At 40.7% G+C, this 22,411-nt stretch overlaps 1 long non-coding RNA gene across 2 annotated transcripts; it reads left to right on the forward strand.

Moving 5' to 3' along the window:
- Positions 1–845: 845 nt before the first annotated feature.
- LOC120238544 lies at positions 846–20,506 on the forward strand. 2 transcript variants are annotated; one of them, XR_005530249.1, is made up of 4 exons: positions 846–906; positions 2,238–2,453; positions 3,787–3,866; positions 20,368–20,506. It is a non-coding gene; the product is annotated as an uncharacterized LOC120238544 (long non-coding RNA). The 2 variants fall into 2 exon arrangements; XR_005530250.1 differs by having other exon boundaries at positions 2,323–2,453.
- The last annotated feature ends 1,905 nt before the right edge of the window (positions 20,507–22,411 follow it).

Genomic DNA, 22,411 nt, shown 5'->3' on the forward strand with positions numbered 1-22,411 from the left:
TCTTTTAAAAATGTTTTATAAAGCCACCAAGAAGGAATTATTCAGCGATAATATATGGAAGACTGGTTATTGTTAGAACTTGTAATACTTGTAATCCATGGGGAAGGGCGGGGCTTGGGGAGAGAAGCCAAGCTGTTCATGGTAACCCGTGAAGGGCTGGTGACCACACATGCACATGCATTGTAGAATTAACACTGTCTTCCAAGGAGAGACATTTTACAAAAGCAAGATTGCTGATAGGAATTGGCCAATGCACCTTTTCAAGAAAGCTCTCTAGTATTAAACCAAAAATTCTAAAAGAAGCAAACCTCTTTATTAAAAAAGTGCTCTCACGGCACTTGGGACTCTGGATTTTGGCTCAGGTCATGATCTTGCAGTTTGTGAGTTCGAGCCCTATGTCTGGCTCTGTGCTGACAGCATGGAGCCTGCTTGGGATTCTCTCTCTCCCTGTCTCTGCCCCTCCCCTGCTAGTGCTCACACTTTGTCTCTTTCAAAATAAATAAATAAACTTAAAAAGTGTTCTGCAAGTACAGCTCTGTACAATATGAGTTTCAGAGTCCTCACTGAAAACCTGCTTGCCCTAATTTCCCCAGAATTTCTCCATTTCCTGGTTGGAAAGTTTGGAATATGTCAGCACCCAATTCTAACTCACTGGCCTGAGGAGTATGCCCCTCCTCCTCAAGGTTCCTGCCTGTGATCTAAGGGGAAGACCCTCCTAACCTCCATAGAATGCTTAGGTGACAAAACTGACATCTCACTATCTGATTGGCTTGATGCCCAGGAGCACCCTGGGAAAGAATTTAAGTGTTCTCGGCAGTTGAGATTCAGATCCTGACAGTTGTAACTGATGGACTAGGCTGGGCACTGCTGATGAACCTTCCATTCCTGAGAGAAAAATCATCTAAAGTAAGGCATTTTGCATCATAGACTAGACTCAGCAGCAGGGCTTGTCACTGGAAAGATGTGGTATTTCCAAGGACAATTATTTTTTTTGTTGTTGTTTAATGTAGGCATCAGTTTTTTAAATTAATTTTTAAAAAATTTACATCCAAGTTAGTTAGCATATAGTACAACAATGATTTTAGGAGTAGATTCCTTAATGCCCTTTATCCATTTAGCCCATCGCCCCTCCCACAACCCCTCCAGCAACCCTCTGTTTGTTCTCTATATTTAAGAGTCTCTTATGTTTTGTCTCCCTCCCTGTTTTTATATTATTTTTGCTTCTCTTCCCTTATGTTCATCTGTTTTGTATCTTAAAGTCTTCATAGGAGTGAAGTCATATGATATTTGTCTTTCTCTGACTGATTAATTTCACTTAGCATAATACCCTCTAGTTCCATCCACATGGTTACAAATGGCAAAATTTCATTCTTTTTGACTGCTGAGTAATACTCCATTGTATATATAAACCACATCTTCTTTATCCATTCATCCATCAATGGACATTTGGGTTCTTTCCATACTTTGGCTATTGTTGATAGAGCTGCTATAAACATTGGGGTGCTTGTGTCCCTTTGAAACAGCACACCTGTATCCACCAAGGATAAGCATTTAAACCCATCTGGACACCATACCTGAGAGAGCTCTGTGCCTTGTGAATGAGAGGAATTTTAAATAAAATTGAAGAACAAAACAAAACAAATATCGTTTGGGGTTCCAGCCACCTGAAAGAGCTGGGCACTAGAAGGGACAATGTTTCCGTGTTGGATGGAGAGAGGTGTTAGGAATGGAGATTAGGTGGCAGATGATGAAGAAATAAAGGCAGGGGTGAGAACAGATAATGCAAGGTCACTGGAGGTCAGGAGTGGGTTAGTACTCCCTCATGGGGCTTTGAGTTGGTACCAATCTTCACATTATAAGCCACTGCTCTGAGTGCCGTGGAAATTTTCTGGAATTAAGAGGAAGTTCTTAATTTTCATGAGAGAATAAACTATGTGAAAGGATGGGACATAATGACCAACATCATAGGGCAGTGACATTATAAAATAGTACCAATAGTAACAGCACTATTGATCCAAAGGAAGAAGGGATTTCTGGGAAGTCATTTAGAAGGGGATTAGAGAAATCTGTATAGAAAACCAGAGACAACATTTAGGTAGTTGGAGGGAGAAACACGGCGGGGAGTGGGGGCAAGAAACTGTCCTAGGAGCTGAGATGTACCTTGATTCTCTGAGCGATCTGGGGTGCCTTCAATATCCCATCTATTATAAGCATTGTGCTTACTGTGGGTTTTTTAGTGTCTTCTTCAGCTTTCTAGAAGTCATTATGAGGGGCCCTGACTAACTGAGGAGACTCATACAGAAACCCCGGTCCCCATCACAGCTACCTGGTTACCGTGTTCCTCCAAGATGGCCACCCCTTGGAAGGATTATCGTGGGCTTCAAAGAAGAAAGAAAACCAAAAGGCCATCAACAAATTGAAAATTGAAATTGAGGCAAGTCTAATGATTTAGGGTAAGAGTTGTATGTAGTATGAAGTTATATCCTTAAACGGAATAAGCTATACCCGAAGTTGTGAGACAGTAGGTAGTTAATGGATTTTGTCAATGTGGCTATTTTTATAATTCCTGCGAGTGCACATTTTATAACCTGAGATGAATACCTTTACCCTGGTCTGCTTTTGGCTCTATCTTGGTATAAGAGACTCCTATAAGATGGAAGATGCGTACTAATTACAAGATTAAGAGAATTTTCAGATAGGTGCTTTTCCCTGACCTGGTCCTGCTGGAAAATGAGGATCGGTACAACTTGCATTAGAGAATTAATATTCTAGGCTGGCTAGTTCTACTTTTCTGCTCAACCCAGGAGAAAGGAGAATGAAGTGAAAATAAGATAATTTTCTCTCAATGCCATCATTGCACTTTGTCCAAGTCTAGCAAGCGCCATGTGAGAAGTAAGGGGTCAGGTATATGGCTTTTCCCAGGCAGCCTGCCTAGGTGACCACACTGTGCTGCGCTGGAAGTTTTTCTCCTTGAATGCTCCAGGCCGGCTCTCAGTGCAACATGAACTCACCGATTCTTTGCCAACCCCCCAGTATCCTTGAAGTGGCAGGTGCTTAAAAGTCTACCTCCTATTTCAAACCCCTGGCTTGCAACAGCACCCCCTTCTTGGCTATGCTTCTGAATCTGGAGTTTTAGCAACCAGATATCAGACACTTGGCAGGTGAGAATTTTTGAGTTTTGCCTTCATGTTTGGACCAAGATGTCATATTTGAAAGGAAAAGTGATTCTTTGGTATTATTTTTTGAAAAACAGCATTGCCACCATCCCAACTCTGCCAGTCCTGACGAAAGATTAGTCCCACACAGGCTTCTGGGGTTTTCATCCACAGGTTTATCAAATATACTGCCAATATTAAACTTTAAGTTATGTTAATTTATTTCATATTCTGCTTTAGGATAGTTTAATCCATCCTATCTCTCTTCCTTCCTCCCTCACTCCCTCCCTCTGTCCTTTCCTCACCTCACTCTTTTTCTTTTCTTTCTTTCTTTCTTTCTTTCTTTCTTTCTTTCTTTCTTTCTTTCTTTCTTTCTTTCTTTCTTATTTAATGTTTTAATTTATTTTTGAGAGAGAGAGAGAGAGAGAGAGAGAGAGAGACAGCGTGAGCAGGGGAGGGTCAGAGAGAGAGGGAGATACAGAATCTGAAACAGGCTCCAGGCTCTGAGCTGGCAGTCAGCACAGAGCCCGACGCGGGGCTCAAACCCACGAACCATGAGATCATGACCTGAGCTGAAGTCAGACGCTAAACCGACTGAGCCACCCAGGCGCCCCTTTTCTTTTTTTTACAGCCCACAGAAACCTCAGACTACATTGTCCTGTGATCACCTAGCCTGAGAGGTACGTCCTTATGAGGCCAAGGCTTTCAGAGGTATGTATGGCCTATGACACGGACCACCAGGTGAATATCATTGAATGGGCCCTGACCCATTTCAGGTGGCCACTACACAAACAGTAGGTATTAGGAGGATCTTTGCTTTTCTGTTCCAGCTTCTCCATGTACATAATTCCCCTCCACCCCCCCCACTTTATACCTATTCAGCCTTTTATACCCATTGCTTGAAGGTCAGATGCAAAACCCCAGGGGCAGAGATGAATTTTCCCTTCTATGCTTTCTTCCTTCCCCCAAGGAGGCCATTAAGAGCTAAATGAGAACTGTGTCCTGGGAATAAACTTGGACTCTGAAATATCATGGGGCTCAAGTAGTTTGAGAAGGGTGACTACTGATTTATCTGGAAATCTTTTACCCTCAAGGCTTAGGAGATGGGCTGAGTGAAATGTGCATCTGCCAGTGCATGGAGCCTACAGCTACAAGCTTCAAGCTTGTCCACTGTTTTGGGGGGACGGGTTGTTTTTAAAATGTTAAGTGAAACAGACAGTTTAACATGCAGTAATGAGTTCACTTACGTACAGAGGAATGTGTAGAGATAAAAGATCTGAAGTAAACTGAGGTATTTATAGCTACATGTGAGATTATAGCTGATAGCTTCCTTCTTTGGTTTTTTGTACTTCCCAACCCACAAAGAGCATGTGTTATTCTTATCAATGGAGGGTTAAGAAAAACCTTTAAGAGGAAATGATGTAGGGGGTAGGAATTGTGCTTTTTCATTTCACTGCTATGGTTAATGTCTTCTGCAGAGGAAACCTGGCTTGGCACCTGGGCTGTGACGTACTAAGGAGGCAACCTGGGATCTCCTTTAGTGCTCCTTGGGCAGCAGACACAAGCGATGTCTTGGGGACCTGGAAAGGGTCCCAGGATAACTCTCCATAATGAAGTCCTTAGCTAGGGAGGCCTGTGGACTTGTCATGATAATCAAGTTATGCTACCAGCTTGCTAATTTCAATAATAGATCCATAAAGTGTTAGACCTAGAAGAATCTTGAAGAATCATCTACTACATTTTCTCAGTTTTGTGGCAAAACTGGAATGACAGTTTGATAGGAATAGTATCTTGTAGTAAGCATCCACTGTGCACCAGGACTGGTACTGGGGACTTTATGTAGATTAACCTTTAATTGTACTATGAAGGTAGGTTATGCAATACCCTATCTTATAGAGGAAGTTGAGGCATAGAGATTAAGAAGCTCTCTATGCCTCAACTTCTTCATCTGTAAAGTAACTTCTTTCAAATCATCCAACTAGAGTCCATGGTGGGCTAACCTGTTTGGTTCCAAAATGGGCTCGTATGCATAGTTCTGCCTTATTTTCCACATGGGCTACCTGGTTCCCAGTCTTACAGCTTTAGCTCTTGTTGCGACATTTAAATCCCCAGCCTGTTTTAGCCTGCATTAGATGAGCAGATCTATCCCCAAATTACCCTACTCTTGTTGGGGTCGTCTGGTGCCATGAAGGAGCCTGCTTCCAAATTCATAGGCAAATGCACTATGGCAGCAGGCGTTCAGCCTGAGCTCAGATGCACTTTCACTTGCTCACCCACTTCCTTTTGTTTGTGAGTGTTCCCATGTATATAAGCTGTGGGAATGCCCAGCCGGAGTGAGGGTGTGGTGGCCAGGAGATTTTCACCAGAGCCTGAGCTGTAGGAGGGGAGCTGGGAAGAGAGCCTCAGGGCTGTCGCACCCTAAGTCCTCTGCTGGCCATAGTTCAGGCTGTCTCTTTCTGACCCTTCTGCCCCCCCCCCCAACTTTCCCTCCCCCCTGTTGGAAGGTTGGGCTGACTTCGTCTTTGGGGAAGAGAGAACTGAGGGCTTTCTGAGGTAAAGGTCGAGGGGAAGTAGGGCAGAGAGGTATCTTCTCTTTCAGAGAAACATAAAGACTTAAATCATATTCTCTATGTTTCAGCTGTGCCAGAGGCATTCTGGTTAATCACATATTCTGAACAAGGGTGATGGTGTGTGCTATCCGTAGCTGAATACCTTTCCAGGGATTATAACACAATAAAGTATGCGTAAAACCCAAACTACACTAAATATAATTAAATCTTTCTTTGATGATTCATAAGTCCTTTAGGATCCTGCAGTGCCTCAGGGTCACCATTATGTATATATCATCATCCTTGAGGAGGCAGGCAGCTGCATAAAAAACCAGATTTTAAGTTATAGGCCTCACTCCCACTCTGCCTACCTGGGTGGTCTTGGGCACTTCTTGACCTCTTGAGCTTCAGACTCCTGTCCAAAGTAGGGTGGCAACATTACATCATAGGGCTGTCAGAGGAGAAAACTATGTGTATAAAGACTGGTATTGTAATTATTATCATTACTAGTAAGTTACCAGGATATCAAAATGCTGGCTGACAGACAATTCTATTATATGTTTTTTTCCAACACGATTCACAGTAATTTAGTCTCCTTTTAAGGAAAACATGGTTTTATCAGAAGCCAGGTATTGCTGAGAAGTGATATTTAGTCAAGGGCTAGCATTTAAACTGTGTTTTTACATGGCAAAAGTGGTACATGTATTGTGAAAAAATCAGAATATTACAGAAGAGCATGTTAAAAAAATAAAAGTCCACTTCTGCTTCATTGTCTTAAATCTTCCCTAGAAGGAAGCTTAATGTAGTCTAGTATATACGTGCATTTGTGTGTATTAGATGTAAATTATACTATTCGTTCCTATGTCCCTATGACTTTGCTTTCTTTTTCCCCCCCTCTTAACAGCATTTTTTGGGGATCTTTTTATTCTTTTTTTATAGCTACATCTGCATGATCTTTCATAATATGGGTGTTTTATCTTGTTTAACCATTGCTCTGTTGATAAACATTAGTTATTTCTAGGTTTTTTTTCTTTTTCTAAAAAATGTTTTTTAGTGTTTATTCATTTTTGAGAGATGGAGAGAGACAGAACATGAGTGGGGAGAGGCAGAGAGAGAGGGAGACAGAGAATCCAAAGCAGGCTCCAGGCTCTGAGCTGTCAGCACAGAGCCTGACAAGGAACTCGAATCCAGAGACCGCAAAATCATGACCTGAGCCGAAATGGAATGCTTAACTGACTGAGCCACCCAGACGCCCCTATTTCTATAGTAAACACTGCTGGATTGAGTGCAGAATGACACTTAACGTACCAACTCAGTTGTAGCCACTGAGTAATTTATTGCCACCTAGGGTCACTTCAACCCAAACATTCTTGGTCTACCTGCCTTCCAAAGGGGATAGCCTCAAATGTGAACAAAGTAAGTGACTAACAGCTTGGTGATTTGTAATACATTTGTACACATGTGCCATTATCACCACAACCCAGCCTTAGAGCATTCTATTACCCCCCCAAAGTTCCCTTCTCTACCTCTTTGATTTGAATTGCCATACCTACCCCAGCTCTAGGCAACAACTGATGATGATTTTTATCTCTGAAGTTTTGCCTCACCTAGAAATCTCACATAACTGGAACCACAATATATAGTTCTTTGTGTCTGGCTTCTTAAAATATTTTTTGAGTTTTGGCCATGTTGTTGGATGAATCAATTACTGCTGAGTAGTGTTCCAATACATAGATACACATTTTATTTATTCATTTGTATTGTTTTCAGTGTAGGACTATTTTCAGTTTTAGTCTATAATGATGCAATGCATATAATGATACTATGAACTTTTGTGTACAAGTTTTTGCATATATTTTTATTTCTCTTGGGTAAATACCTATGAGTGGAATTACTGGGTTTTATGATAAGTATACGTTTAATTTTTTTTAAAGACTAACTTATTTTCTAAAATGGTTGTTTCATTTTATACTCCTACCAGCAATGTATGAGGGTTCCAGTTTCTTCACAACCTCACTAACACTTTGTATTGTTAGCTTTTTTAATTGTAATTATTCTACTCGTCTTCTAGTGGTATCCCATTTTCATTTTTGTTTCCATTTTCCTATTAACTAATGATTTTGGCCACCTTTTTATGTGTTTATTAGCCAGTCATATATATTATATGATAAAGTGCTTAATCAAATCTTGTGTTCATTTTTTACTGGACGTTTTGCCTTATATTATTGTAAGAGCTCTTTATATATTCTGAATACAAACCATATATATGTATTTATACATATGATTTATATATAGGCATATGATTTATAAATATTTTTTCTTTTTTTATAAATATGTTTTCATGTTTATTCATTTTTGAGAGAAAGAGAGAGAGAGGGAGAGAGAAAAGACAGAGAGAGGGGAAGAGAGAAAGGGACATATAGAATCTGAAGCAGGCTCCAGGCTCTGAGCTGTTAGCACTGAGCCTGACAGGGGGCTCAAACTCACAAGCTGCAAGATCATGACCTGAGCTGAAGTCAGCCACTTAACCAACTGAGCCACCCAGGCACACCTATAAATATTTTTCCCTTAATCCCTGGCTTATCTTTTCATTTTATTATTTAGTTTTGATGAGTCTAAGTTTTTAAATTTTTTCTATTATGGATGATGCTTTGGGTATCATATCTAAGAAATCTTTGCTTACTTCAAGCTCACAAAGATTTTCTCTTTTGTTTTCTTCTAGAAATTTTATAAAAAGTTATTTCAAAGACTAGATGAAAATGTTTCTATTGGCCTTTTCTTGAGTGAAATCGATGGGTCACGTAGTTAAACCTACAGAGCAGCCTTTGCTACTTTTACACAGTAGTTTTTACAGTTTGGCTCTATTGTATATGTACAGAATCAACTACCCCCACCTTTATTACTGACTCCTTAAAATATTTCCCAAAAGAAAATGTAAGAGCATATTCATTCAGCAGGATCAGGAAACTGTATTTATTTTCTATATCATGAATATAATATTGTCTGTGTTACATCATTTAACAAATGTAGGGCAATCTCTCTCAGTACCAAAGCAGTAAAGTCATTTCCTATTACTAGCTGTTTTGATATGGCGTATTTCCACTTACTTCTCTTTATTCCTTGAAACTCATTTTATTTCTCTGGTAATGAGACTATTATTTGTTAGCTCTTAACAAGGTTGTGTGTGTGTGTGTGTGTTCAAGAACTATATTGCTCTTGATTATTGGGAAAACTTCAATCTCATTTCTTTCACAGTTTCACTGATCAGAGCTTATAGGTCTTCATCCATTATTTGAAACTCTTACAGCCAGATATATTTTTAAGTGAAGAGTTCAAAAAAATATTCTTGGAAGATAGAATACTGAATGTTCTGAATGAATATAATTTCTCTAGGGAGTCTGGATAACTACTATTTCATAATATGGATATATTAATATTTTAAACATACTGAATATTTACATTATATATGTTACAATATATAAAATAAATAAAGACCATAAGTAGCTTCTATTAGTTCACATCAGGTTTTTTACCACTTGAATTCAGGTCTCATTACTTTTGGGGGCAAATGCATTATTAAAAGAGTTTCCATTTTAGAGCCATTTTGGATTTCAAAATTGAGAGTGAGGGCTGGTGGATTTGTATCCCTGGGGAGCACTCCACAGCAGCGGCTTGTTCCTCAGTAGGTGACCATTGCTGATTCTGCCCTTGGAGCCACAGTAGTGGGTTCACATTCCAGGAGACACAGACAGACTTCTGTGGGCCTTGGTGAGGTGTTCAGTCTGAGTTTTCTGAATGAACGTTTTAGAGACAGAGAATTTCCACTGTGTACCATGCTATGGTTTAGATTATTTTCTAGGGGGACGTATTTTTGTCATTCAAAATCAATACGTGCTTGGAAAAAGACTTTCTCATCTCCCACTCATTCCAGCGCATTAATTCCATCTGCCTCATGGCACAGCCTGTCAGATCTGTTATCTAGGGGACCTGGAGTCCTGGCTTGGGGTGAAATTATATCCTATAAAATGGAATTGAGTCAAGCTGTGATATATTTGAATCCTGTTGAGAGCTAGATTATATGGTCAATGGCAGCTCAGAAGCAGGTTTTAATCACCAAGCACTGTGGTGCCGACCTGACAGCACTTGTAGAAATCTCTGGCCCATGTCCCTGGGGAAAACGAGAGTTTCCTTGGTGCCTGCAACATTTTTCCTCATGAACAGGAAGTGTCTTAGCGATTCATCACTTTATGAACTAATTGTAGGAGTAGTACATGCTTGTCATGCAATATTTGTACAAGTAAATGATAGACAAAAGCTTTTATAAGTATATGGAGGTAAACAGATAAAGGAAAAGCCCCTTTATGCCACTGTCCCATTCCATTTCTTCTACCCCTCTCAAGGAGGAGGGGTGATAACATTGATAGCAATTTGGTGTATGTCACCCTACACCTCTCCTTTGTCACCACGTGTGCACACACAGAAACATGCACGGTTGTGCCTATAAACAAATGGGTCATACTCTTCACATTGTTTTTAGGAATCTCTCAGACACATCTCTGGGACACTACTATCCTTTTGATGGCGGATGAGCATTGCTAACTATCCGCCCCTATAGATAATTTAGGGGTGGTATAAACTATGCTTTAATAACCTTCCTTATTTATTTTTGGGCATATATGTGTACTTTTTATGGACTAGATAGAAAAATATTCATGGTTTTTGGTTTGTCTCTAAGGTCTTGCTCCCAACAATTGCTTTTAGTTGGCCTACATGTCTGCATTCTCCTCTCTCCTACTGTTTATCTAGAAAGCCATCTGGGGCACTGGTGGTCTTTGCTGGACACATGGTGTCTCTTGCAGTGAGGATGGGGAAGGTACAAAGAGGAGAGTTGTTTGTTTACAACCTTTGATACTCTTGATTGTGTCTGCTAGCTACTAACTTAATGTGGTGTTCTTTTATTTCCACATATAGAACAGGTCAGATGAAGTAAGAGCTTGCTTTCAGTTACATACATTGTTACAAGCTTTTTGGAAAGCTCTTGACAATATCTACTGAAATTTAAAACGTTCATACCTTTTGATCCTGCAATTCTTCTGCTACATGGTACTATGGAAATAACTTTATTTTGACATCTGAAAGATTTTGTTCAGATATGAATCTCATAAACTTACAGGAATCTTATTATTTAAATAGTTCCTTCAAAGGAGTGAATGTTTGTGTCCCCCGCCCCTAAATTTGTATGTTGAAATGCTAACCCCCCATGTGATGGTATTAGAAGGTGGGGCCTTTGGGACGTGATTAGATCATGAGGGTCAAACACCCATGGATGGGATAGTGCCCTTTCAAAAGCCATCCCAGAGGGCCATGTCACTCTTCTTCTGCCATGTGGGGACATAATGAAAAGTCAACCTCTGCAACCAAGAAGAGGGTCCACACCAGAACCCAACGTACTGGCACCTTGATCTTGGACTTCTGGCCTCCCAAACTCTGGGGGGGAAACAACTTGTTGTTTATAAGCCACCTTACTTCTAGCATTCTGTTATAGCAGCTTGAGCAGACTGAGACAGTTCCTCTCACACAAATGCTGCAAAGCCTTCCTAGAAATCAGCCTTTTAACCTACAGAAGTATAAATTTTCAGAGTGCTAGAGTTTAAAGCTGTGAGGACCTTTGGACACTGTATGATGAGAGAACTGGAAAAGATGATGGCAAATTCCCTGTAACTCTTACTTGCCTGTGGTCTTCTGGTCCAGGCAAAGGCTGGTGGTAAAGTAAGGATGCCACTGATGGGTGTAGTACTAATGAGGGGGACCTTCTCTCAGCTCTGTTCTTTACTGTTGTGTGCTCTTTGTGTAGGTCAGTATTCCCATAAGCTTTAAAAATCCTGTGACCTGGCCTTATTTTCACAAATTTTATTACAGTTAGTAGACACGTAACCAAAGTAAGAAACAAGTTATCCCTTTGAATAGGGAAAAATGGCTATTAACTTTTAAATGTAAATATGCAGTATTTTCCCATGGAGTCGATGCGGCTAGATGTTATTTAAGACAGTTTAGCATCTGTTGAACACAGGTGTTACAATGGAAACTATGGATCTGGAGAGAAATGAGATAGAGCACTTGTCTTCAAGGAAATTACAGTTGAGTAGATCATACTTTGGCTATTTTTAAAATAATCCAGTAAAACTGGGATAGAAATAGGGTCAAAAGATGAAACTTCATGGAGAAAATTTTGGGCACAATTTTATTTTATTTTATTATTATTTTTTTAAAAAGAGAATTTATTGTCAAGTTGGCTAACACACAGTATACACAGTGTGCTATTGGTTTTGGGGGCAAGGGTTTCTCTGTCTGCCTTTGATTATAAATGAGGCCTTACTAAGATTATGGACCAAATTGTGATGACCTTTGATGCCCCCCTTCGATGACTGTAGGACTCTACCTCCCCTTAACGTCTCTTCCAGTTTCCGGAGTGGGAACAAGTTCATGCATGTTTTTCTCGTCTGGTAACTGTCATGTCACTTGTCTCTGGCCCAGCTGCAGGTCCCTGGGACAACATGCTTCAATGGCAAAGAGTTCTGCTGAGATTCTAGGGTTCCACAGAGTCACAGAGTACGTGGCAGTGTCTGGGGGAGGAACTGTGTGCTCTCAGGCCCTCTGAGCACTCTGTTCGCTGTACTTCACAGAAATCCCGCTTGTGCCCCCAGTGTTCCAATGAGTGACTCTCATGAAAAATGTTCAAGTTCCCACTCCAAAATCTCCCTCATCATGGTGGATCTAAACCAGTGCCTGTGTTTGGGGGATGGGGGTGGGGAGTGGGATGGGGTAATGGACTGAAATCGAACTGACTTTTCAGGTCCCTGCCAGTCTTTCCTCATTTTACCTCTGCAGTCCCTGGTAGTTACTACTACTCTCTCCTGTGGAGAAAAACACATTCCCCACACACATCTCCTCAGGCAAACAGGCACCCAAAGATGTAACCAGCCCACCAGTTCCCCCAAACAACCTGACCCTGATGCGGACCATGTCTTGTTTGACTTTGTATCCCTAGGGTCAGCCCAGTGCTTGCCACAAAAGTGGACTTTAATCCTTGTGGAATTAATGAATTCATGTTGTTAAAGGGGGTGGATTTAAATATAATCTATGGGTATCAAACAGAGGTTTCCCCAACTTCATGGTCCTGCCTATGGGAGAGGCTAGCATATGTTTGTTAACTTAATGAACAATTGGTAGCTTTCATGTTCCAAACTTAATGATATCGTGATTTGTGCTGCACTGTTTTCTATATTCTTACAGTCACCTTTGTGACCAAAGAGATATATTTGTAAGCCATTTGGCCAGTATTAAAGGTATATTTTTTCTGTAGCTGTAACATGATTTAAAAGGCTTAATAGTAAGCATTTATTAAGAAAAACATGTGAAATTCAAATGCAAAACAACTGCTCTAGGCACTGAGGACTTACCAATATTATGGAAAGCAGAAGGCACATGGATGAAAGGAAACAGGGAACATGGGTGGGGAGTGGGGGGGGGAAGAGGGAAGAAATGGAGAGAGGGTGGGAGGCAAGGCCAATGATGACCACAGACTCATATTGGAACTCCTGGTTATCTAGGTTCTAAGTTCTCAAACTGGCATTGAGGTGAGCATGTTCACTTTTGTTTTTAAAATGGAGTTTTTGAGGAATAAGTAACGGATTCACAAGGTTTGACATTTAGAAGCTCTCAAAGTAAAAAAAAAAAAAAATCCACTCATTTTCTCTAGTCACCTGGCTCTTGGAGAGACATCTTATCTCTCCCGATGCAAATGTACCTCAGATTGAAGTCAAAGAGGAGATATAGAGAAACTTACAAAAATTTTTTAGCCCCTTAGGCAAGGTCAGAGCTGACGGACTTGTTTAGGAAAAATCTGTGATCTTAGTCTCATTAGTTTTATGTCCTAACATACCGAGCTTATTAGCCTGGACAGGAGCCCCTGATTGTTCACAAACCAGCAAAAACTCAGAGGTCTTGCCCTCTGTTTCAAAATATTTCATGGGTGTGTGGGTGGCTCAGTCAGTTGAGCATCTGAGTTTGGCTCAGGTCACGATCTCATAGTTTGTGAGTTTGAGCCTCAAATCTGACTCTTTGCTGTCAGCTTCAGATCTTGTCTCCCTCTCATTCTGCCTCTCACTGACTTGCTCTCTCTCAAAAAAAAAAAAAAAAATTAAAATATTTCAGCAACATTTGAATCTGGTGTTAGGTTGGGAGGAGGCTGTGATCATGCTAGGGATTTCCCCATGATAGTCCAGAAGCAAAGCAGAGCCAAAAGCTAGCAGAGAGAGGGGAGACTCAAATGCCAGAAGACCAAACATTAGCAGTCTGTGCTGAGGGCCCCAGACAGGTAAACGGACAAGTGGGCATGGCCACAATTAGCTTAAAGGGTCAGAGGTCAGTGAGGAAAATACACCTCCAACATTTAACTTACCCAATGAAGGAGCTAAGAGAGCTTAAGTCACTGCTAAGCAGTAGAGCACCTGGGTGTTTTGGTGTGACCAAAAAATCTTTCGAGCTTCAATAAACCTTTTAGGGAACATTATGTAGTAATGTAGAAAACCGATCAATTAAAAGGATTGCCACTAATTAGAAGGATTGACAAAAAAGTGATAGTCATGATTTTCTTCTAGTCAATGCTTTCCCTTTATCTGTAAGACATATTTTATTTTATTTTTTTAAAAAAATTGAAGTTTGTTTCTTTTGAGGGAGAGAGCAAGCAGGGGAGGGGCAGAGAGAGAGGGAGACAGAGAATTCCAAGCAGGCTCCACACTGTCAGTACAGAGCCCGATGTGGGACTCGATCTCATGAACCATGAAATTAAGACCTGAGCTGAAATTGAGTCAGATGCTCAAACGACTGTGCTACCCAGGTGCCCTTATATGACATATTTTATCAAGTGTTGTTTGCCCTGCACTATTTTCTGAAACACAAACTTATTTAGATGTATAGCAATAACCTGATTACATTTTAATTTTTCAGTTAAATGGTTAACATTTTTATATTCAGTTCAATTTTAAAAAATCCCTATTTTTGCTATCACATAGCTTACAGAATTACCCTGTACCTTCTCTTCCTGGCTCTTACTGCATCTGTGAGTAGCTAATGTTTGGTTTCATTCATGTTTCCTTCACATATCCTGTAAGCATCCTCAAGGCAGAGCCATATTGGTGTTGCTCATTTAAAAAAATTTCTAGCACCTTGCTAGAAATTGTCTGGCACACAATATATGTTTAGTCCTTGCCAAATGACAGAGAGAAAGAGATCAGATGTGGTGAAGTGGTTACACCAACGAGGAACACCTCATTAGAGGAGGCCCTGGTGTTACTGGCATACAGAACAGAGGCTGTTGACCCTGGCAGGGAGGCAGGCAGGGGAAAGTTCTGAGAGGGCTGATGTCTGACTGAACCTTTGCCAGGTGGGGAAAAGCATGCCAGCGTGTGAAGGAAAGAATGGGAATATTAGGAATGACACTCCTTTGACACTGGTTAGAAGAGTGAGGCTCTGTGGTGAGTGGGGAGATGCAGAGGGTGCAGTGAGCAACACTGTGGTGTAAAGGGACTTGTGTGTCACGGGGGTGGCGTTCACTGAGAGATGGTGGGGAGCCCAAGGGCGCCATGGCCGCAGGAGGGTCAGACTGAGGACAGGGAGGGACTTTTGGGAGGCTGCTTAGAAGACCAGATCCATACCAGACACCCTTTTTAACTTTTCTCTGTCTCTTCCCTGTCACCTCCTCACCTCTCACCAATGCTTCTCAAAGGAGTGTTCTGTCCCCACAACCTCTTTCCTCTGTCTATTTACTCCACCAGCTGCAGGGGGCTCCCCCCTTCCCATTCTAGACCTGTAGCCCCTCTCCCCCCAGCCCCCTCTCCTTACACTGCTGTCACCATACCCCAGTGACCTCCTTATCCAGCCATAGTCTCAGCCTTTGTTTTGTGGGACTTCTTGACCACCATGTTCCCCTTAAAGTATCTTTTCTTTTTAAAGCTTATATATTTATTTTGAGAAAGAGGGAGACAGAAACAGAGAGAGCCAGCGGGGAGGGGCAGAGAGAGAGGGAGAGAAAGAATGCCAGGTAGGCTCTGAGCTGTCAACACAGAGCCCGATGTAGGGCTTGATCTCACAAACTGAGATCATGACCTTGGCCGAAATCAAGAGTCAGATGCTTAACCGATGGAGCCACCCAGACACACCCCCAAGTATCTTTTGAATTGGTAACTCATTTATGGTTCAAACCCAGAAGAAGCATAAAAAGGAAAGAGCAGTGTCTTTCCCATCCTTGTCTCTCATTTGCCCACAGACAGCCCCTGCTCTTAGTCTCTTATGTATCCTTCGAGACGTTCTTTATGTGCATATCAGCAAATCCAAATTGATTTGTATTTAGTGACAAATAAGAATGTGGCTTCTTATTTTTTCCCCTTCCTAACACAAACAGTAGTAGAATATTACACACATACTTCGTGTCTATGCTTTTTTTGTTTAACAAGTGAAAACAACACACATGCATGGATACTGGGCATCTGATGCTTACCTTGTTCCAACTACTCGTTACCACCCAAACTTGCTTCTCCTCTTATAGTCCTTGACACAATTGGTGGTGGCAGTAGGGAGGGATTAGGGTCATTTATCAAGTCACTGAAGGCAGAAACCTGAGAGTCCTTTCTGACCACTCTTCCAGTGTCATCCAGAATATCCACAGACCCATCTTTTCTTTTTCTTCATTCCTACCACCACTGGCTGGAGTGAAGAACTTTGTCCTTCAGGAATCCTTTGCCAAAAACTCCTTGTGATTCACCCAACTGTTCATTCCCATAGTATCCTGTATATACCCACATCACTGAAATTGTCATGATGACTGATGTGACTCTTCTCTCACTAGACTGTGGGCCCTTGAGTGCAGAGATGTATTTATTTCATGTTTTACCTGTAGGGACATAATGGACGCTAAATGAAAAAAATGAAAGAACAGCAGATGTCCCCAAAAAAGTTCACTTGGTAATCTGTTAAGTGACTGTATATTTTGGAGCAGTGATGGAGATTGATGTATCTCAGAGGATCCTTGGTTTTGGGGTGGATGCAATGAACAGAGATCCAGGTTCTAGGCAGAAGGGCAGGTTTTCATTCTTCAGACCTGGTAATATGTGGGTTACACATTTCATAGTTACTGTATGATTTGGTGGGTCATATACTTGCATATGGATCAGTCAAAGCTTAGAAGAGTCTAGAGAAGTAAGTTCAGAGAGTTATAAACACAGAGTGGCTGAAGTAAAGGTGTGATGAGATCACCTAAAGGTAATCTATAGTGAGAAGAAGGATAAAGAGAGAATCCTGGATGACATGACCATCATTTGGTGTATGAGAAGGGAAAAAGAGAAAGCGGTGAGTGGAAGATAAAAGATAGAAAAGTTGTCATGGAATCCCAAGGAGGAAAGGGTTTCAAGCAGATGGTTTAGGGGCCGACAGTGTCAATTGCTGCCAAAATGTTCAGCAACATGAGGACAATGGGATTTGACAACTCTGAGCTCTTTGGTGATCATAGCAGGGCAATTTTATTGCAGTGGGATGACTCAGGGTGAGAAAGGAAAGCCACGGATTTGGAGGACACTTGCTTATGAGGAGAAGAGGTGTATATATGTAGAGTAAGTGTAGAGTTTTGCTTTTAAGCTTTTTTTTCCCAAATTATAGGCAGAGTACATGTTCATGACTCAATATTGGAGCAGTATAGCAGAGTATTAAAAAGCCAAAAAGATCACCATAATCCTACCACTCACTCTAAGCTCTCCTGCTATTTAAGACAAGTTTTTTGGGAGGAGCACCTGGGTGGCTCAGTAGGATAAGCATCCAACTTAAGCTTAGGTCATGATTTCATGGCTGGCAAGTTCGAACCCTGCTTTAGGCTCTGTGCTGACAGCTTGGAGCCTGGAACCTGCTTCAGATTCCATGTCTCCCTCTCTTTCTGCCCCTTCCCCACTCATACTCTGTCTCTCTCTCTCTCTCTCTCAAAAACAAATAAACATTAAAATTTTTAAAAAATATATATTTTAAGTTTATTCATCCATTTTGAGAGAGAGAGAGAGACAGATGGGGGAGGGGCAGAGAGAGAAGGAGAGAGAGAATCCCAAGCATGCTGTGTCCTATCAGCATGGAGCCTGTTGTGGGACTTCTTGTTGGGCTCCATTTGGGGTCAAACCCACCTATGAACCATAAGATCATGACCTGAGTCAAAATCAAGAGTTGGACACTCAACAGACTGGGCCACCCAGGAGCCCCAACACTGCTGCTATTTTTAACCATTTCCTTCCAGTCTTTTTCACACATTGTACCAAGTTGGGAAGAGACCATATTAGTGATTATAGGTTCTGCTTCCACACACACAGAAGACTGGCTTTAGCAGCTGTCCCTGCATTAATTACCAGGATGGATTTGGTGGGTCTAATTGGCTAGATCCTTCTCCTTCTTCACTGCACCCTGGGTATTTTTCTGTATGGAGTTATTTAATTAGACAGAGATAAAACTTCTCATTAATTCATTCAACAAACATTTATTAGATGTCTACCATGTGCACTGCGTTAGTTGCTAAGGGATGGAGAGGTGAGGCAGACACTTGTCTCATGATGCTTGAATAGTGTCACTTGCAGAGGGCCTTCACTCCATCCTATGGTATACCCCTATTACACTCACCTGCCAGATCTTACAGACAGGCTCTCAGTTTCTCTTATATAACTTTCCCACTTGATATTTCCTCCAACATTAAAAAGTCTTTTGAAATCTTCCCCTTAATGTTAAATCATTAGCTTTCTTTTCCTATTTCTCTTCATAATGACACCTCCAGAAGTATAGTTGAAATTAAGATTGGTCCATATTTCATACTGTTTTTCAAGAATTGATTTTTAGAAGAGGAATTTATCCAGTCAGAAGATGTGAACTTTTTAAGGTATTTAGATACATATAGTGAGATTTCTTTCCAGAGACATTTCCACTAATTTAAACTTTTTTTTAAATTATTTTTTTATGTTTATTTATTTTTGAGAGACAGAGAGAGAGAGACAGAGTGTAAGTGGGAGAGGGGCAGAGAGAGAGAAAGAAACACAGAATCAGAAGCAGGCTCCAGGCCCTGAGCTGTCAACACAGACCCAGTCGTGGGGACTGAACCCAGGAACCGCAAGAATCATGCCCTGAGCTGAAGTGGGATGCTTAACCAACTGAACCACCCAGCCACCCCTCCACTAATTTAAATTCTTAACAGTGGTAAACAAAGTTACCTTCTTCACCTGAGAGAGGGTTAATTTGTTTATATGCTAAGTTGACTCAACCAGTATAAAGGGAAAGGTTGATGATAAAGAAGATGGAACAAGGTTCCTGAGAAGTAGTATTGCTGAGGTCTGGAGAAGGTGCTAGAAGATAGTTTTGTAGAAGAAAGCTCTCCTGTTGAGACAGGAGTTAAGGAGGGTGCTGCTACAAAGAGGGTTTGTAGATATGTTGAGAAATGGGGGCCTGAGGGAGTTTCTAGCTTGTGGACTCCATTTTCTTTGTACAGTAGGAAGCAAGTGCATCTCTGCAGAAAGGAGTAGGGATAAGGGGCATTAGGCTGATAGCTGAGGACAATGAAGATGGCTTGCAAGGGCTCTGTAGAAAATGGGACATCCCTGAAAAGTGCAGTTGCCCAGAGACTTGCATTTTGTTTGTAATTGTAAGGGAAAGCTTGATGCTAGGACTCTGTTTACAGGGTAGAGTGAAATTGAGAATTGGTGATTATTTGATTAATTTGATGAATGTTCCAAATTAGGAATACCAGGTCAGGGTATGTTTCCGACCTAAATTATACGAGGCAGTTGTCTGCAGTGATCAAATTAACCAGCTGATTGCCAAATCTGTGTTTCTCGCTGTCCGCTATGGACATAGCCTAAAGGACTAATAAGTGAACTGGACTCTGCCCCAATCTATTTTGGGATAATTGATGTCTTTGTACTTGTATCCCGGCAGCTTGGTATTAAACACTGAAGCTTTGTGAAGAATGTCAGTAGGCGATTTACTACATCAAAAAGCAGCCTTTCTCTTACAAAGCTTATCAATCAGAACTTTGGAGGGAATTTTCCAAGCCTCCTAAGGAAAATCATATGGAAAAATATTTGATTCCATGTGTTTTGCTTCATGAAGTGAATTTGGTTCAGAGTCTGAATGCTTATTTATGATTTTTATTTCTGCCTTCATGAATCACTTCAAAACAATTTCAGTTTTACATTTAAGTGGTTTTTGTCCTTAAAAATATTTACATTCACTGAAAGTTGGATTTGTTTTTGTCACTAACTGAAAAGTATCAGTGATTTTAACGTCTTGATAAGGAGAATCAATTATTGTGAAGAAACATTTCATTTTTTACTGTTTAAATATTTCCTTCCTAAATTGGTAGTTGATGTAACGCAGGCTATGAAGTGCATGGAGTCAGTTACTAAAGTAATTTGGGCTTTGAAATCCATTTTGTGAAATAACAATGTGATCTGAATATTTTAGGAATTGAGCGCAAAGTTCAAATTTCCTTTGTATGTTCTTAACCAACGCTGTGACGTGTCATTTACGTAGGCATGAAAACAAAGGTAACTAGTAGTTGCTTTAACTTTGACTCTTCTTTCCTTCAGCATCTCAGCCCATCTCGCATGTATTCAAGCCACACGACGGTGGTGGTGTGAGGTGCTGGAGGAATAGGGCCTGCTGTAACATTTCCTTCTTCTCAAAGACCTTACAACCTGTTGAGGTTTGCTGGCAGACCAAACTCCAATAAACAACAATTCTGTTTCAGTTTGAATATTGTGCTGATTAAAATGTGGCCATTTATGCTGAGAACAGCTTTTGGCATTGGAGATTTGTCATGTGCTCTTACCAGTTGTAAAATGGATAAGTAAGCAAAAGTTCAAAATGACAGAATTGTATCCTTTTGCATCTGGATTTTTCTCTGTTGCAGGATTGAAAAGAGTGACAAGTTGGTCAGGGCCTACTTATTTCTACAGCAGCTTGAAGGAAATGAGTGTAACTAATGATACCTGGAGACACCTAGGCTTCCTCAGTTTTGACCTCCCACCTAGAGGGGGGAAGCCTCCAGGTCTGAGGAGCTCAGAACCCACTTTTTCATTTGTTTTGTTTTCTGAGAAACTAGAAATCTATACTTTTTATAGAAAACCTATAATTTCTTTGTTTAAAAGTTTATTTATTTTGAGAGAAAGCGAGCACACAGGGGAGGGGCAGAGAGAGAGGGAGAGAGAGAGAATTCCAAGCAAGTTCTGCACTGTCAGCACAGAGCCCGATGCGGGGCTCGAACTCATGAGCTGTGAGATCATGACCTGAGCCGAAACCAAGAACTGGACACTTAACCGACTGAGCCACCCAGGCACCCTGGAAATCCAGGATTTCTAAATATTGGTATCTCATATGTACATGTTAGCCTGTTGCACCGGGGCCAGTTCAGCCTCAGGGTGTTGGTCTGAGACCTCTGAGTGGATGGTTTCTAAGCTCTAATTTTCTAGGTAAAAAGCCAGACTTTTCCACTGTCCTTAGAGGTCAATGCTTATGAAACACAAGGTGGAACATGTTCCTTTTCATTACTTAATCTGCTCAGCCTTATTTTTAAGTTTTGAAGAAATAAGAAGAGACCTATACCTGAATAAAAAAGAAGGCATGACTGAAATGCATTACACTGTTTTATTTTGATATTCTGGTTAAATTACACTGAAAGAAAGCATTCACTACATAGTCAATGGCATTTTTTTTTCAATGAACATACATAGTGATTTTTTAAATTTATTTTTTATTTTTTTAACATAATTGTCAAGTTAGCTAACCTACAGTGCATACAGTGTGCTCTTGGTTTTGGGGGTAGATCCCTGTGATTCACATAAAGCAGTGGAGGTGCATGCAATAAACTTCCACTTATAGTAGAACAATGTAAGATTAGATGTGTTGGTGAATGAAATCTACTGACCTTGATTTATTTATAAGATAAACATTTATTGAGAACTTACTATTGTACTGAGATGGAAGATCAACAAAATAGCTGATATTTGTGCAATTTGTAGCACGCATGTGATAATTAAAATTATATTTTCTCTCCTCTGCCCTCTTGCTTATAGCAAACTATGTGTATCAGTTGCATGATTTGGGAATAAGAGAGATAGGAAAAACACTTTGTGGGAAGCTCTTTGTTCCTTTTCTAAGCCTGCTAAAGTCTGTAAATAGTCTTCCACTGCCAGTTGGAGACTCATTTAGAGGCTTGCGAGGGTGCCCTGAGAAAGTCTTCATGAAAAGTTTGAGGAGCATCCCTGCAAGGTGTCAAATTAGCTCATTCTGAGTGCAGAAATTTATATAAGATTAATAGCAGTGAAAAGAAAACCAGTGAATACATCTTTATCATTAAGGTTTAAAAATCTAAATGTTCAGTTAGTTGAATTCGGAGTATTTGCCTAGAATGCTATATGCTTTCTGATTTTCCAGTAGGTGAATACTACTTTCCAGTGGTGAATATGAAGACAAAATTAATGTAGATCAAGTAACATGGAAAGAAAAAAGAGACAGCACTAGATACAGAAGCAGATAACAGGAGGAGAAAACTCAGACCTTGGCTTTTTAAGCCAGGTTACTGAACAGTAAATCTTGCCCATGACACCGTGTGTTATAATAGTGAACTCTTAT

This window comes from Hyaena hyaena, unplaced genomic scaffold, assembly GCF_003009895.1.
Source record: "Hyaena hyaena isolate Hyena2069 unplaced genomic scaffold, ASM300989v1 scaffold_213, whole genome shotgun sequence".
NCBI classification, from domain to species: Eukaryota; Metazoa; Chordata; class Mammalia; order Carnivora; family Hyaenidae; genus Hyaena; species Hyaena hyaena.